This window comes from Mastomys coucha, unplaced genomic scaffold, assembly GCF_008632895.1.
Source record: "Mastomys coucha isolate ucsf_1 unplaced genomic scaffold, UCSF_Mcou_1 pScaffold9, whole genome shotgun sequence".
Classification (NCBI taxonomy): domain Eukaryota; kingdom Metazoa; phylum Chordata; class Mammalia; order Rodentia; family Muridae; genus Mastomys; species Mastomys coucha.
Genome location: NW_022196915.1, coordinates 32767904 through 32782833, shown reverse-complemented (window position 1 = coordinate 32782833; position 14930 = coordinate 32767904).

Genomic DNA, 14930 nt, shown 5'->3' with positions numbered 1-14930 from the left:
TTTATGTCTTTCTTAAGGTCCTGTATCATCATCATGCTAAGTGATTTTAGATCTGAATCTTGCATTTCTAGTGTGATGGTATGTCCAGGACTTGCTGTGGTGGGAGAATTAGGTTCTGATGATGTCAAATAATCTTGGTTTGTGTTGTTTATTTTCTTATGCTTGCCTCCCTCCCCCGCCATCTAGTTATCTCTAGTACTACCTTTCTTCTCTAAATCTGACTGGAGTCAGTCCTTCCAGTGATCCTGGTTGTATCAAAACTCCTCAGAGTCAGGCTGTCTCTGTAATCCTGTGATTCTGGGATCCTGTGACCCTGGGCTTGTTAGAGCACCTGAGAGTGCAACAGCTTCCTCTGGGTGTTATGGGACTGGCTGTGGAGCCCCAGCTCAAGGTCTGCTCAGGACACCAGTCCAGAGAGACTGGAAGGAACCCAAGCCACTCTGCTGGCAGAGTTCCTGTGTGCCTGCTCCCGCTGGTCCCAGTTACTCCTGGTGTTTGGACAGATGTTGGGTCCTCCTCATCTCTGATCCTGAAAGTGTCAGAGCGCCTGGGAGTGGAGCTTCCTCTGGGTGTTGTGGGATTGGCTGCAGAGCTTGCGCCCAAGGTCCTTCAGGACACCAGCCCCAAGACAAATGTTATCTGGGGATTTTTCTGACTATAAATAATATATACTAAAATAATTCTGAATTGACTTCTCTTTTCACTTTAAAATTATTTACTTATTTATTATTCATTCATTTGTTTTTGGTGTGTGTGTGTGTGTGTGTGTGTGTGTGTGTGTGTGTGTGTGTGATTCCCACACCCATATCCAATTATTTTCTAATTTTCCTTATGGTGTGCTCTCTGAGTTTTGAGACATTGGAGAATGTATTTGATATATTCAATTTATGAATCTTCCAGAAATTTATTTTTTAATATTTGGTGCCTAGTTTATATTACTTGTGGTGCTTTCAATGAGGATGGCCCTCATAGGCTCATATATTTGAATAAATACATATTTGAACACTTAGTCCATTGTTGGTGGAACTATTTGGGAAAAGATTAGGATGTGTGGCCCTATTGGAAAGGGTAGTGGCATATCACTCAAGACAGTTTTCCAAAGCCCATTCCAGGCCCAGCTATCTCTTTCCCTCTGCCTGGTGCTTGTGGATGTAAATTCTCAACTACTGTTTTAGCACCATGCCTGCTTGCCTGCCTGCCTGCCTGCCTCCATGGTCTCTGTCATGATGGTCATGGACTCACTCTTTGAAGCTGTATGTCCCTATTCAAAGTTTTCTTCTGTAAGTTGTTTTGGTCATGATATCTTATCACAGCAATAGAAAAGTAACTAAGACATTGTTGTTGCCTGGAACATAGTCTGCAAGTACTTCAATTCTCTTATACTTTTGAAAGTTTCTTTACAGTTCATACTGTTGTCTTTCTATGAATGTATCATGCACATTAGATAAGATAATGTTATTGCTGACTAGAGTATATAAATGAAAATTAGGTTAAGTTTGCTTTTAATTATTTTCCAACTCTTCTATGTTGCTGAGGTTCCTGATTGCTTTGAATGTGTCCCCCAAGTGTTCCTGTGTTGGGAGCTAAGTTTGTTGTATGATGTATTGAGAAATATTGAACTTGCAAGAGGTAGAGACTGATGAGAAATAATTAGCTTGATGAGGACACTGTTCATGGAAAGAATTTATGTAGTTCTCATGAGATACTGGTTAGTTCTCTCTGCTTATTTCATATCCTGCTCACTGAGGCACACTGTTGAGCTCCTGAGACCACTGAATGATCTCTCCCCTTTGTATGCCCTTACCATCATAATACCATCCACCCTGAGATCCATATCACAGCCGAAGTCATGCCAGCAACATGCTTCTGGATTTCCAAGCCTATAACTAGGTAAATTATTTTTTGTTTGTTTGTTTAAAGTGGCCAGTCTTGTATTTCACTACAGTAATGAAACATGGACTAACGCATGGACTAATGTCTTAGTGATTTATTTTATATATTCTACCAATTACTCTGACATTACTCTCGAAGCCTGTAATTATGACTTTGCTTTCTTTTTCCTTCACTAGGTTCAGCTTCATACACTTTGGAGTGCTGTTTTTAATGCATACACACCACAATATATTCTGAGTTTATCTAATTACCATAAAGAATGATAGTTCTCATCTCCTAAAATATTCTTTCTTCTGAATTTTATTTGGTCATATATTAATATAAATATTCCAATTTCCTTATAAGTCATTGTTTTCATTTTATATGTTTCTCCAACTTTTGCTTTTAACTTATATCTTTATAGTTAAAATGAGATTCTGATGTATAGTAAACAGTTAAACCTTGCAGGGGTCTCCTTTGCTCTGGTGGGGCCTAGAGATCAAACTTAGTCACCAGGCTTGGCAGCAAGTGCTGAGACCTCTTTCTGGTCCTCAAAAAATGTAACACTTTGCCTGTGATATAAGAACCTCACAAAATATGCTTCCTATGCCTACCTCATATCTCTGTGTGTTATGTGACACCATTATAGTGTTATTATTTAGTTTCAAATATAATTCATATTTCAAGGAAATAAAAATGAAGAGATGATGTTTTGAAATTTTTTGTTATATGCATTCATTTCTAGCATTCTTTATTCTGTTGTTTGATATCCATTTAATATCATTTTATTTCCTGGAGCTGATAGACTTTCTTTGGACTTGTCTTGAGTAGTGACTTCTGGTGTTCAAAAGGACATAGAGTAAAAGTACTTTGATTTGAATCTATAAACTCAGAGGAATCTTAGTGAACCACAAGTGGTAAAAATAGAAATAAAATCTCATAAAGAAAAGTGCATGGTGACTGAACTGTGAACCAGTGCTGTGTTCTCAACCACTGGGGACCCAGAGGACAGAGCCTGTTGAAATTGATACAATGGATAAGGGTGCTAGTCACCAAGACTGATCACCTGAGTTCTATCCTGGGATTCCACATGATAAATGGAGAAGATCACCCTCTGCAAGTTGAACTACACCACAAACATAACACACACACACACACACACAGAGAGAGAGAGAGAGAGAGAGAGAGAGAGAGAGAAAGAGAGAGAGAAAGAGAGAGAGAGAGAGCGAGCCATGAGCACACACATATCCCAAACAATTTTTTAAAAGTCTTTATCTGCCTTAGATTTTTGAAAGACTCTCACTGGCTACTGAGTTCCAGGTGTACGATTTGTGGACTCTTTCTACTGTTCCAGTTCTCCAAGCTTCATTGTTTAGAATGAGAAGCTGTCTCACTTCTTCCCCACAGGCACCACATTGACTTTTTCTCCTTCCTGGATTATAATTATATGTGTTAAGTCATTTGACATTGTGCTTCCAACTGTAGGATAAAAGAGAATTTTTAAAATTAGTTTTATGCTTCTTTGGGTTCACCATTTACTTATATAGTGTAAACTATGGTACTAATCCCACGAAATGTTTTATTTTTGTAGAAATGGTGGAAACTTTCTCTCAAAGCTGCACTGGATCTTTCAAAAGTTCTTTACACACATCCTTACCATTTAATATGTTCTTCCATGTCCCTGAGTATATTCTTACAAATAATTCTTATAACTGTATTATTGTCTGTACCTATCCAAGTTTTTGTTATTTCCAGATCCATTTTTATTGACTCCTTTTTCTTATAGTTCATATTTTCCTGTTTCTCTGAATGTCTTTGATTGAATCTTGGATATTTTTGACTTTTAAGTTCTTGGACAAAAAACTTCATTAAAGAATTGAATTCATTATGAAGTACAGGTGAATTCCTCATGAATTTTCTGAGGCTTGTTTTTATACTCTGCTGTGGTGGGTCTATACAACCTTTATTCTGGGAACAACTTGTCTCACAAGTACTATGTGGTGCTTATGACAGCTCTATTGATATCCCCATCTTTATGAAGTCTGGCTATTGTAGTTGGTAGGGTTGTGTACTTGTCAGTTAATCAACCCCTGATGGAGATAAACAGATACTCTCACCAGCTTATATACTTACTTTTATAATAATTTGTTTTAATTTAGCTCAATGTGTTCTTTATATAAGACACAAAAGGCAAAGAGGCACAATCATGAAAAGGAAAATTAATAATTCAGGATTCATTAAAATTAAACAGCCTATGTGTGAAGGGCTGTGAAGAAAACAGAAAGACAGTGCCAAGGAGACACTTACAAAGACAAACAAATGGAGGACAGTTCCAGAACAGACAGCCAGAACTCCAGAACTCTAATTTCAAAACACCCTCACATGATTCTCCAACCTTTTGCTTTTAACTCATGTTTTTAGTTAAAATTGGATTGTGTCTTTACAGTTACATTGTCTAAACCTTGCAGAAGTGTTCTTTCCTTCTACCATGTGGGCCTGGGAGCCAAACTTTTAATTCCAGCTCTTGGGAAGCAGCAGCATCGAGTCTGAGGACAACCTTGTCTACATGGCTTGCTTGAGGCTACCACTCAGATATTGTCTCAAAAATAACAGCAACAGATAGACCACATTGAACAGGAGACACCTTATTTAAGAAACTATGCAGACAATAAATAAGTGTATGCAAAAATTCTTTATATAATTTATCATCAGGAATATGAGATTTAAAACAATAATGAGATTCTACTATATACGTGTTGTAATGGCCACCATCTAGAGCAAGGGCAAGGCCAAATACTTATGGGAATATGGAAGACCAGAGATTTTCACTATTGGGAAAACCTCTTTGGAGGACATTTTAGTTGTTCCTTTAAAAGCAGTCACACTCCTGCCATATAGTCTCCTCTTACTATTTTGTAATGACTAAAAAATGTGAGATTTGTTTCCACACAAATATCTGCATGAGAGTTTATGGGGATTTTTTTAATAACTGTCAAGACTTGAGATGAAGAAGCTCATCAAGAGGTGATGGAATAAACAAAATGGTAGCACCCTACAGTGGACTATTGCTGAACACTGAAGCAAAAGGAGCTATCCACTCATCTAAAGATCTGATGAAGTCACACGTGTGCAGTGAAGGAGCTCCAGGGGACCCTTTTTTTTATCATGAATCGCAGACTGTGTGATTTTCTTTTTCTTGTTAAAATATTATCTTCATGAAACAGCTATGGAGGTATGGTTTTCAATACTTTTACTTGATTAAAAAAATATCCAAAACACTATATTTCATTTGTTTGTTTTACTGGGCCATGAGATGATTGCCACCACACCCACAAAGGGACTGAGGAAGAGAATAAAACAAAGGAAAGTGGCAATTCAGGATGTGAGGATGTTTGGTTAGTCTAGATAGCATAATGTCTAGTTCTTTCTACCTTCCAGCGTGCAGAAGGGATACTAGAGCAGTCAATATAAACAAGCCTCTGCCAGCTGGGTATAGACAGGGTGTTTTTGACAGACCAGGCTCCCCAGCAAGCAGACACCAAGGCGGAGTTGAGAGTGCAAGAGATACCGGAATGGAGAATGAAAGGCTAGCAGTGTCTGCTGAAGTAGGCAGGGCTCTGCTTTTGCCTGTTGAGTGCTCTGCATGAAGATGGGGAAGTAGAAACTTGAACAGAAAGGGACTCAGGTTGGGCTCCAAAGAGTCTCACTGAACTCAAGCAGAGCTCTCCATACAAAAGCTGACATTACAAGAGCTCTTCCTTAGGACATGGCCAGCTCCTGTCTATATCTGCCAGTCCCTGTTATTGGACCAGAGCTTTCCACCGAAAAGAAACCTTATCCCAGAAGCTGTCACAGACCTTGAAGGGTATGCAGCTGGTAGTTGTTGCCTTAACTGTACTCTAGGTGCAGGTCTGCTAAGAGGGAAATCAGAGCAAAGGGCTTCTTCATGTTTGTCATTCTGATTTAGCACATTAAGGCTGTAGACATGGTGGTCTTGAGAATGAATAGGCTTGTATCACAAGAATACATCAAAGGATGCCATCCTCATAGTTCCCAGGATACATCTTTGCCTAGATTGAGATTGAGCCTGAGCCTGCTGGGCAGATGAACAGTCACTGGTACTATTCCCCAGCTGATGTTTTCAATATGTATTTTTGTGTGTGTGTCACTGTGCCCTAATTTGCTGACCCATGAAAGGGGCATTACAACACATCCTCTTAGCCTAAATATAAATTGAAATAGAATGAGGGAGAGGATGGGAAAAAAGAAAGATACAGTCTGCCTCTCCCTAAAACCAAGAGAGTTTACAGAAAACCTGAGTGTCGTCACCAATTACCGGCCTTCCCCTCAGTGCCACACTTAATTTCATTCCCCAATTAAGTACTCCAATTAGTACATGGATATTAAGTTATCAGTGGTTTCCCAAAATTAAAAGACTAGAATAAGTATAAGAAGCATTAATAAAGAGTGTTTTCCTTTTATTGATTTACTTAGACCTACCATCAAGTTAACTCTTATGTTATACTCCGAAAACATGTTTTTAGGTTTTTTGTGACCACATTGCGGCAGCATCCCTGGGCTTCCTGTTTATATTATTAGTTCTCAAATGAAATTTTGCATCATAAATCACTGGCTTCCTTAGCATTTATAGTTTGCTTCCATTCAAACAAAAAACCAGTTTCATTAGCTTTTCTGAAAAGCCATGCATGCTGCCTTGTTTGTTCAGATCCAGTGTTCTAAATTTAAACATCCTGGCATAGGAAGACGGGACACTCTAGAATTATGATTCAAGGGAGAGGACAACTGTAACAAAGCCCCCCAGACAGTCCACAGCATCCACAGTATGACTTTCTAAAAAAAATAAGCTTTTGCTTCAAACTGAAGTTATTGAAAAAAGCCAAAGAAAAATTATTACACACATGCCTATGACATGAACAGTGGTTTGAAAAAGTAAAGTAACAGAATGACTTGGGCCACAATTCAACTCTAATCTAAAACCACTATAGATTCCTCTTCAGTAGTTTGAGACATTTGTCTTTTTTGTCTCTTCTTACAGTCTTGCACACTCTTCAGGATCTGTGGTTAAGAGGGTGACAAAGTTTTCCTAGAGGTAGAACTAAGCAATGGAAGAATGTGCAACTCAAGGAATACACCAACAGATGAGAGAGAGCATGAGGTGTGCCCAGGTAGGTTCTTGGCACCTCCTAGCTGATCTCTAAACATAGACTCAGTAGATAGTATCTTTTTCCTAGAAGCTAAAACAGGATAAGGCTAAGAATTTGGATGCCCCTGACTTGAACCCTAAGAATAGTCAGGGATCACTTCATCTTGTGGAAGTCAGGAGCACAGAAAGTTGGTTGGGGTTCTGTGAATGAACATGTGCTTTGAAGATATCAAGTATTCCAGAAATAAAACACAGCGTCTGAAAGACAGAGATATGAGAGTGGAGCATTTGTGCATTTGGGAGACATTAGATAAAATCAAGCTGAGGTTATGTAGTATAAGGTAACCAGAGTTACACCTCAACAGGATAGACAAAATTCTAGATCTAGAAAGCCCAGAAATGTTGACTTGATGCCTTAGAAGCCAGGAGTCTTCAAAGGCTTGGGGACCAGTTGACTGTGGAAGGAGAATGCCCGAGAAAGAGGACTCACATGAAGGGGGCTTAAGAGGAGGGCATGGCCTTACTCAGCTCTGCTAGGATCTCATGTTAACCAACCAGGTGTGAAGTGATGGGGTGGGGGCATGAAAAAAGAAGAGATTCAGACAAGATGCATTTCAAAGGAATACTCAGGCGGGTTTAATAAACACTTTTCAGGAGATCAAAATCTGCAGGCTTAGCAAGGCTGCAATGAAGGAGATAAGAAAATGACTAACATTTGTAGAAGCCACAAGAGATAGAAGGCCTGGGAAATAGAAGCCAGGCCTGGAAGTCAGCACCCCCTGACCTTGCCCAAGGCACTTGTTAATTCATTCCTTAAAATCATGGCTTGCCTCCATTAGGGAACCTTGCTAGCCTCTTGTAGTCTGCTATTGTGTTAGAAGTTTTTAAGATCTGAGGAGGAAAGATTGACTATACACCAGCCCTCATCTGAAGCAGCATTTATGGAACCCCTTGGAATCTGTCACTTGTTAAGGCAAACATCTGATTTTGCCCACCCTCCTCCCCTTGCCAGATTTTCTCGGAGATCCAGGACACATAAACTCCAAGAGAATCGTTGAGTTGATGGAGAATATAAGAGGCCTCCATTTTATTTCATCCCAGAAATAGTCAGTGTGTTGTATAGAAAGACTGAACTCCCTCTTACAGGAATTTGCCTCGGGGGTTGTGGGGGTGTTAAGTAAGAGGAGTTAAATCAAAAGCATGAAACCTTGAGTTTCTAGAGCCAACATAAAAAGCCCGGTATGAGTACCCGTGTCTCTAACTCCAGCACTGTGGGAGGCTTTCTGGCCTCAGTGGACCTCCAGGGATAGTGGCGGGTCTTGAATCAATGGAGTAAGGTAGAGAGTGATGGACAAGATACCAGATATCCTTTATGGGCCTTTATGTGCATACAGCCACATGTACCTGTACACATGTGCACATAACCCACATATACCATACACACTCACATATGCACATGTATACAAAAGAATTATGATTTTGCATATATACAAAAGAAATCACAGTGGAAGTGAATTAAATCTGAAAGTGGACAGATAAAACCAACATTGGCTACACATTGTCTTCAAGTGCTCTTTCACACAAATCTTTCTTAGGTGGCAGCATTACATTTGCTGAATTCTGCCTCTCAGGGTCCTTGTAGTGTTCCATGTGCTTTTAGAACTGCCCAGGAGAAAAGAAGTACAACAAACAGTAGACAGTAGAATGTACATACCAAAACTCATGGTGAAACATGACCCCCTGGGAAAAACTTAACGATAGAAGAGAAAACTTGCTAAGGCATACATACATAGATAGATAGAATACAGAAACTTCTGTCTTTAGACTCTAAAATCTGTAAAGGAACATTGTTTTTTCTTTTATTTGAGGACTTATTAATGCATAAGGAATACAAAGACTTGTAACCAGGAAGGAATGGAAAGCTGGGGTATGGGTTGGAAAGTCAGGTGCTATGGACATGCATAAGGGCTTCATTCTTGGTTATGTTATTCGTTTCATTAGCTGGGCACCATGTACGCGGCTGTTCATTACACAATTCCCTATGCCGTTTTGGAGATTTGAAGCCTTTAGCTGTGCATCTTAACTAAGTATCCAATCTTCTTCTCTGTAGAAAAGTCTACCTAGTGGTGCCCCTTTCTCAGCATAGCAGGCTCTGTGTTAAAATGACTCATATAGAGAGAAGGATGGTAAGTGGATCCCTGCATATTTAGTTACTGTATAGACAGGGAACTTTGTGGACCTCTCAGTAGTATACTTGGGAAATTCATTTTTGCCACATGGAAATTCAGATCCAGGAAGAGGAGGGGTGTGATCTTATCATAACTTCCATACAAAGGAAAGGGCTTCCTCATGGTTCAAAGCTCAAAAACTGTAAGTCTCTGGGAATGCTCACAGGGGAAGCTTAGAAAAATATCATTAACCCACAATGAGAACGCCCCAGTTTGGGGTTTCTTTCATCCTAAACCTAGTTTATCAACACAGTGTCTGCACAGAGAGAATGTTATGAGTAGGTTCCTCCAGAACAAGAGTAGCTAAGGACATTGAGTAGAGTGCTAGAGAATTACAAATGACAATTAAGGCGGAGCACTTCCGTTTAAGCATCTTCTTCTCTGATTCATTTAGAAGGTTCATTGGTAAGTCTTGAGCCAGAGGTTGAATTTGTGAATCTTCTGCTCTTCTGATTATTTATATTATTTAAACCAACTTTCTAAAAGGGGAAGCATTTTTTTGCAGCTTTCTAGGTATCAAGAGTTAAGACTCATTCTGATAAAGCCCACGTTCTATTTGAATATCCTACTGGAAAGTAGTTGATAACAAAAGAAAACTTAATTACAACTGCCCCTTCTTCTTCTAAATATGCAGCCCTTGAACCTCCTGGCTTCCTTCTGTCTCTGGGTGAATTTTCAGGGACTGAGTTAACTAAAGTCACTAACTAACTATGAGTTACACAAATAGCGAGACTGCGAAGATAATCTTTCTCCAGTGGCCACCATCTTATTTATTTATTTATTTATTTATAGCAACTGGTAAAACTTTATTTTACAAGCAATAGGAATTGGACCAAATAAATTATTATTATAATCCAGAATAAGTGTTCATAACCACAGCAAATGCCACACTGTACACACTGCCAATACAGACTTAATAACACGATTCTGAATTGTACAAGAGTTATTTATTTTTCTTAATCTCAAAATGATTTTTAGTAGTGCAAAAAAACCATATTAAAAATTTTTTCCATTATAAAACAACAGGATGTACAAAACTTTGGATGAAAAGTATGTCAAATTGCATTTACCATTGCTTTATTAAATGCAAAATGTTCGGGAGTTATTTTCTTAAAACTCATTTCAGTTGAATCCTATTACATACCAGGAACCATATTTGGCCAACTAGGGGTTTTCAAACAAGTTGGTTAAAGTGGGAAAGATGCACAAATCAGTCCTTTGGTTACCAGGTTTGACTTTAATCTTCCAAAAACTCATGAAACTCAGGATCAAGTTTATGCTTTCAAATGTTACTTGGTTTTATTATTAGGGAGGATATTTAGAAAGAAAAGAAACCATTAATATTCCTCTATTATTTCAATTAGAGAAGCATTATTGAAAAGCCAATGCTGTTATCTTTTTTTAATACAATGTAATATTGAGGTGCCACCAGAGTGGTTCAACTTTGCCCTGAACTCCAACCTACACACTACTCAAGGAAAGAGCACAACAGGTGGACTATTTTGCATTTAATAAAGCAATGGTAAAAAAAAAAAAATCAGTTTATGGTCCAGTAAAGTAAAAATATCCAGTTATGAGATCTGGATATTTTCGCCATCATATTTAAATGGGCTTCTGCTCTCCAACATAACTATGTAGCATGTGCTCTAATGAATTCTTAACAACACAACCATGATCAGGGATAAAAATGTTTGAAAGCTAAAGGTATGTTACCCTTCTCTCTCCCCATGCCCAGAATTATGGGTATGTAGTGGGGACAAGTTCATAGTCAGTATAAGCAATGTTCCAAATCAATGTGTGTTCACATTCTTTGAAGAACTGTAGTCAAACAAGGGAGAGTATTTGAAATCTTGGCTTTCCTGGAATGCTTGCATGGTTAATAATCTCCCATTCTCTTAATTTCCAATCTGTCCAGCACACTGAAGCAGGGAGATCCCAATGGATACCATAGCACTCATCTTTGAAGGTAAATTTAAAAGATGATTATTATCTATAATTGACAGCTTTGGCCTCAAACATACTATATGAGAATAGAAACTTAACCTACTCAATTCTGGCATTTACAGATCGACCTAAAGAGTTTAAAGCAAACCTGAACATTGTGATCTTAGTCTTTTCTTGTGAACCACTATATAGTGAGTAGAGTCCTGCAGACTTCCCAGATCTATCCCTAGGCATCTTTCTAAGACATAACCGTTTAAATCTCAGGGGCTAATTTTTCAAAGCAACTTGCAGGTTTGCAAAGAAATATCTACCTATATCCTTGTACAAAATTCTAGTATCCTGTTTTTAAAAATCCGTGAAAGAGAGAAAGAAAGAAAGAAGGAAAGAAAGAAAAGAAAAGAATTAGGCAAAGTTTTAGTACTATGGAGAGGGATTATAAGGCTCAGAGGAACATTATGAAATTTTTATAATAAGCAAATTTACTCATTTGCTTATTATTTACTTATTTATTCAAAAGTACTGTCTGTGCTAAGCACTGTATTGACTGTATACATATAAGCAAGGTATGCCCCATGCTTTCAAGATGTTGCCAGTCAAGCAAAGAGTCGAGTTTTAGGGCTGCTTGGGGCCAAAACCATGTTACTAGATATCTGTGCAGAGTGACAAGGGTACAGAGGATTCAATGTTTTCTTAGAAATGTCAGAGCCTCTTCTGTGTCTCAAAGGATAGCTAAACTACCATCAACAGTAGGAAAGGCATTATCGCTTGTGGAAACAGAACACTAGAGAACTACATGATTTAGCATCATGGGGATGAAGAATGTGAACTAAGACATAGTAAGAAGTAGAAAAGATGAAGTAAGGGGATCAGGATGTTTTCTCCATCCTCAAGCTAGGATGGAGCCTGATGATGTGAAAACTGGGCAGCCACAACATCACTGAATCAAGAGGGATACAGAGGGATACAGGACCACATTTGGCTGGAGAAACATCACTCTGGCCAATTTGACAGCAGAAAGACTTGTTTAAGTCAATGCTGTAGATAGGGGGGCTAAGTAAGGCACAAGGAGGATATGAACAAAAGGAACAGAAGAGACAACAGAGAAGACAGTGCTATAAAAAGTGACAAGGAAACAGAAATCGAGTTTTCAATTACTTTGGTGTTGGGGATGAAAAATAGGAAAATGTTAATGTCTCAGATTTTGATTGGTGGATAATGTTATAATTTCTGAGGGAAAAGAGTGCAAGGAGTGTATTTTACTAGGCTGGTGTCTTAGTTAGGGTTTTACTGCTGTGAACAGACACCATGATCACGGCAGCTCTTATAAGTACAGCATTTAATTGGGGATGGGTTAATGGTTCAGAGGTTCAGTCCATTATCATCAAGGCCAGAGCGTGGTAGTGCTTAGGAAGGTATGGTACAGGAGGAGCTGAGAGTTCAAATCTTGTTCTGAAGACAAAGAAAAGAAGAATAGCTACCAGGCAGTAAGGATGAGGGTCTTAAAGCCCATGGCCACAGTAATACACCTACTCCATCAAGGCCACACCTCCAAATATTGCCAATCCCTGGGCCATATTCAAACCACCACAACAGGTTATTTCAATTTTTAACATGCTAACTATAAGTAGATTGACAATAACTGCATTGAATTGCTTAGTAGGTAATTGAATAGATAAGTACCTTGGGGACAAGGTGTGGACTATTTAGAAATCTTAACATTCAAATTGTATTATTCTTTGGCACACCAGGACTATACTAAATCAACAAAACTCAAGTATAAAGCACTTTTAAAAATAGATCTGAAATATAAGGAGAGAAAAGTTGAACAAAAATAAAGATATAATACTAGCATCAACAGAAAACTTACAAAATAGACTTGTTTAAAAATGTGAGTGAAGATTAAGGAGATGTAGAGCAAATAATTATGAATATAAAATAATTGGTCCCCAAGAAAGATAAAGCATTCTAATTTTTTGTACCAAAGAACACAGCTTCAAAATGTGCCAAAGAATATGTACAGAGAGCAATGAAGAGACAGACATAGCTGTCGTCTCATCAGGATATTTGATTCAATTCCCTCAGGAACCAAGAGAGCAGAGAGCAAACTTTGCTAATGAACTGAAGGTCTGAAAAAAGACTGGACAGAGTTAACAGACAATGGCCACTGCATTCCAAACGTTTGTTTTCAAAAGCAAATTACACATGCAACCAAATTGACCATTCTGGAAAATAAAACAAGCCTTGGCAGTATTTTTAAAATTTAAAGTCAACAGAATCTGCCCTTCGATCATATGGGAATATTGTTATAAGTCACTAACACGTTTGGAAATTAAACAATATACTTACAAATTATCTGCAAGTGAAAGACGTTTTGGAGGAAACTAGGAAATGTTTTTAACCAAACTATAAAGAAAGCACAACATTCCAAAGCCAGAGCTGTCTTTCACCAAGTGAGGTTTGTGACCTCATAGTATCCCACTACACAGAGACATTGGAAAAATGGCAGTGTAGCTATAAGTAGCCAGGAAAACTCATTTGTAAAGTTGTTTTTAAGACATAGTTCCTTAGGGGTAAGTGTTATGCTGCTGAATTTAACAAATATAAATGATTCTGTATGTGCTGAGAAAATTAAGCTAAAACTGGTCACAGAGAAAACCTCAGGCCCAGATGTCATCCTTAATGAATCCTAACATTTAAGAAACAACACGAGTTTCCAAATATTAGAACACTTAATGAAGACTACAATTCTAAATAAGGAAGAGCTGCAAGCTCTCAGAGAACAGCTTAGCATGCTGAATGAACAGTTTCCCAAAAGAGAAGGGGACAGGGAATTGAAAAACAGGACCAGAAAACCAAAAACTCCAGGCATGGCTCTTTACGAAGATGTGGTCTTTAACATCTACCTCTATCTCTTTGCCTTGTTAAGTTACATGTGTACATTAATTTTAGTGGGGGTTTGAACGACAATGACCCCTACAGGCCCATATATTTGAATGTTTGGTCCCTAGTTAGTAGAATTGTTTGGGAAGGTATTAGGAGGAGTGGCCTTGTTAGAGGACCTGTGGCCTTATTGGGGGAGGTATGTCACTGGGAGTGGACTTTGAGGTTTCAAAAGTCCATGTCAAGCTCAAGTGTCTCTCTCTCTCTCTCTCTCTCTCTCTCTCTCCAGCACCATGTCTGCCACCATGCTCCCCACCCTGATCACAATGAACTGGCCCTCTAAAACTGTAAGCAAGCCCCCAATTAAATGCTTTCTTCTAGGACTTTATAAGTTATTCTTTCTCTAAGATGAGTTCTTTTCCAAATTATCACAGCTAATGAACCAAATTCTTACCCTCACCTGATGTCTGTGCCACCCTCCAAGCAGAACCATTGTTCATTGAAACAGTTGGTGAATGATTTTATGGATAGATCATCTTAATACACACATCATCTCTTAAATGAATGTAACCTGTTTTCTGTGGGCTGAGAATAAAATTACTCACTCAAGTAAAATAGCTTTGACCATAGCAGGAAGTCTGTATCTAAAAATCATGCCTACAATTCATTCCTTGGTGCAGCAGAATTTTCAACTCTCAGCTTAGCTACAAAAGAGGTAAAATCCTTTGGTGATGTGAGGGTCATTGAAATATAGCCTTATTACAATGAAATCCAAATGTCTAAAAATTGTTCTTATTTTGGGCTTGTACTACAGTAAGAGCCAAGATTTTAAGCTCTACTAA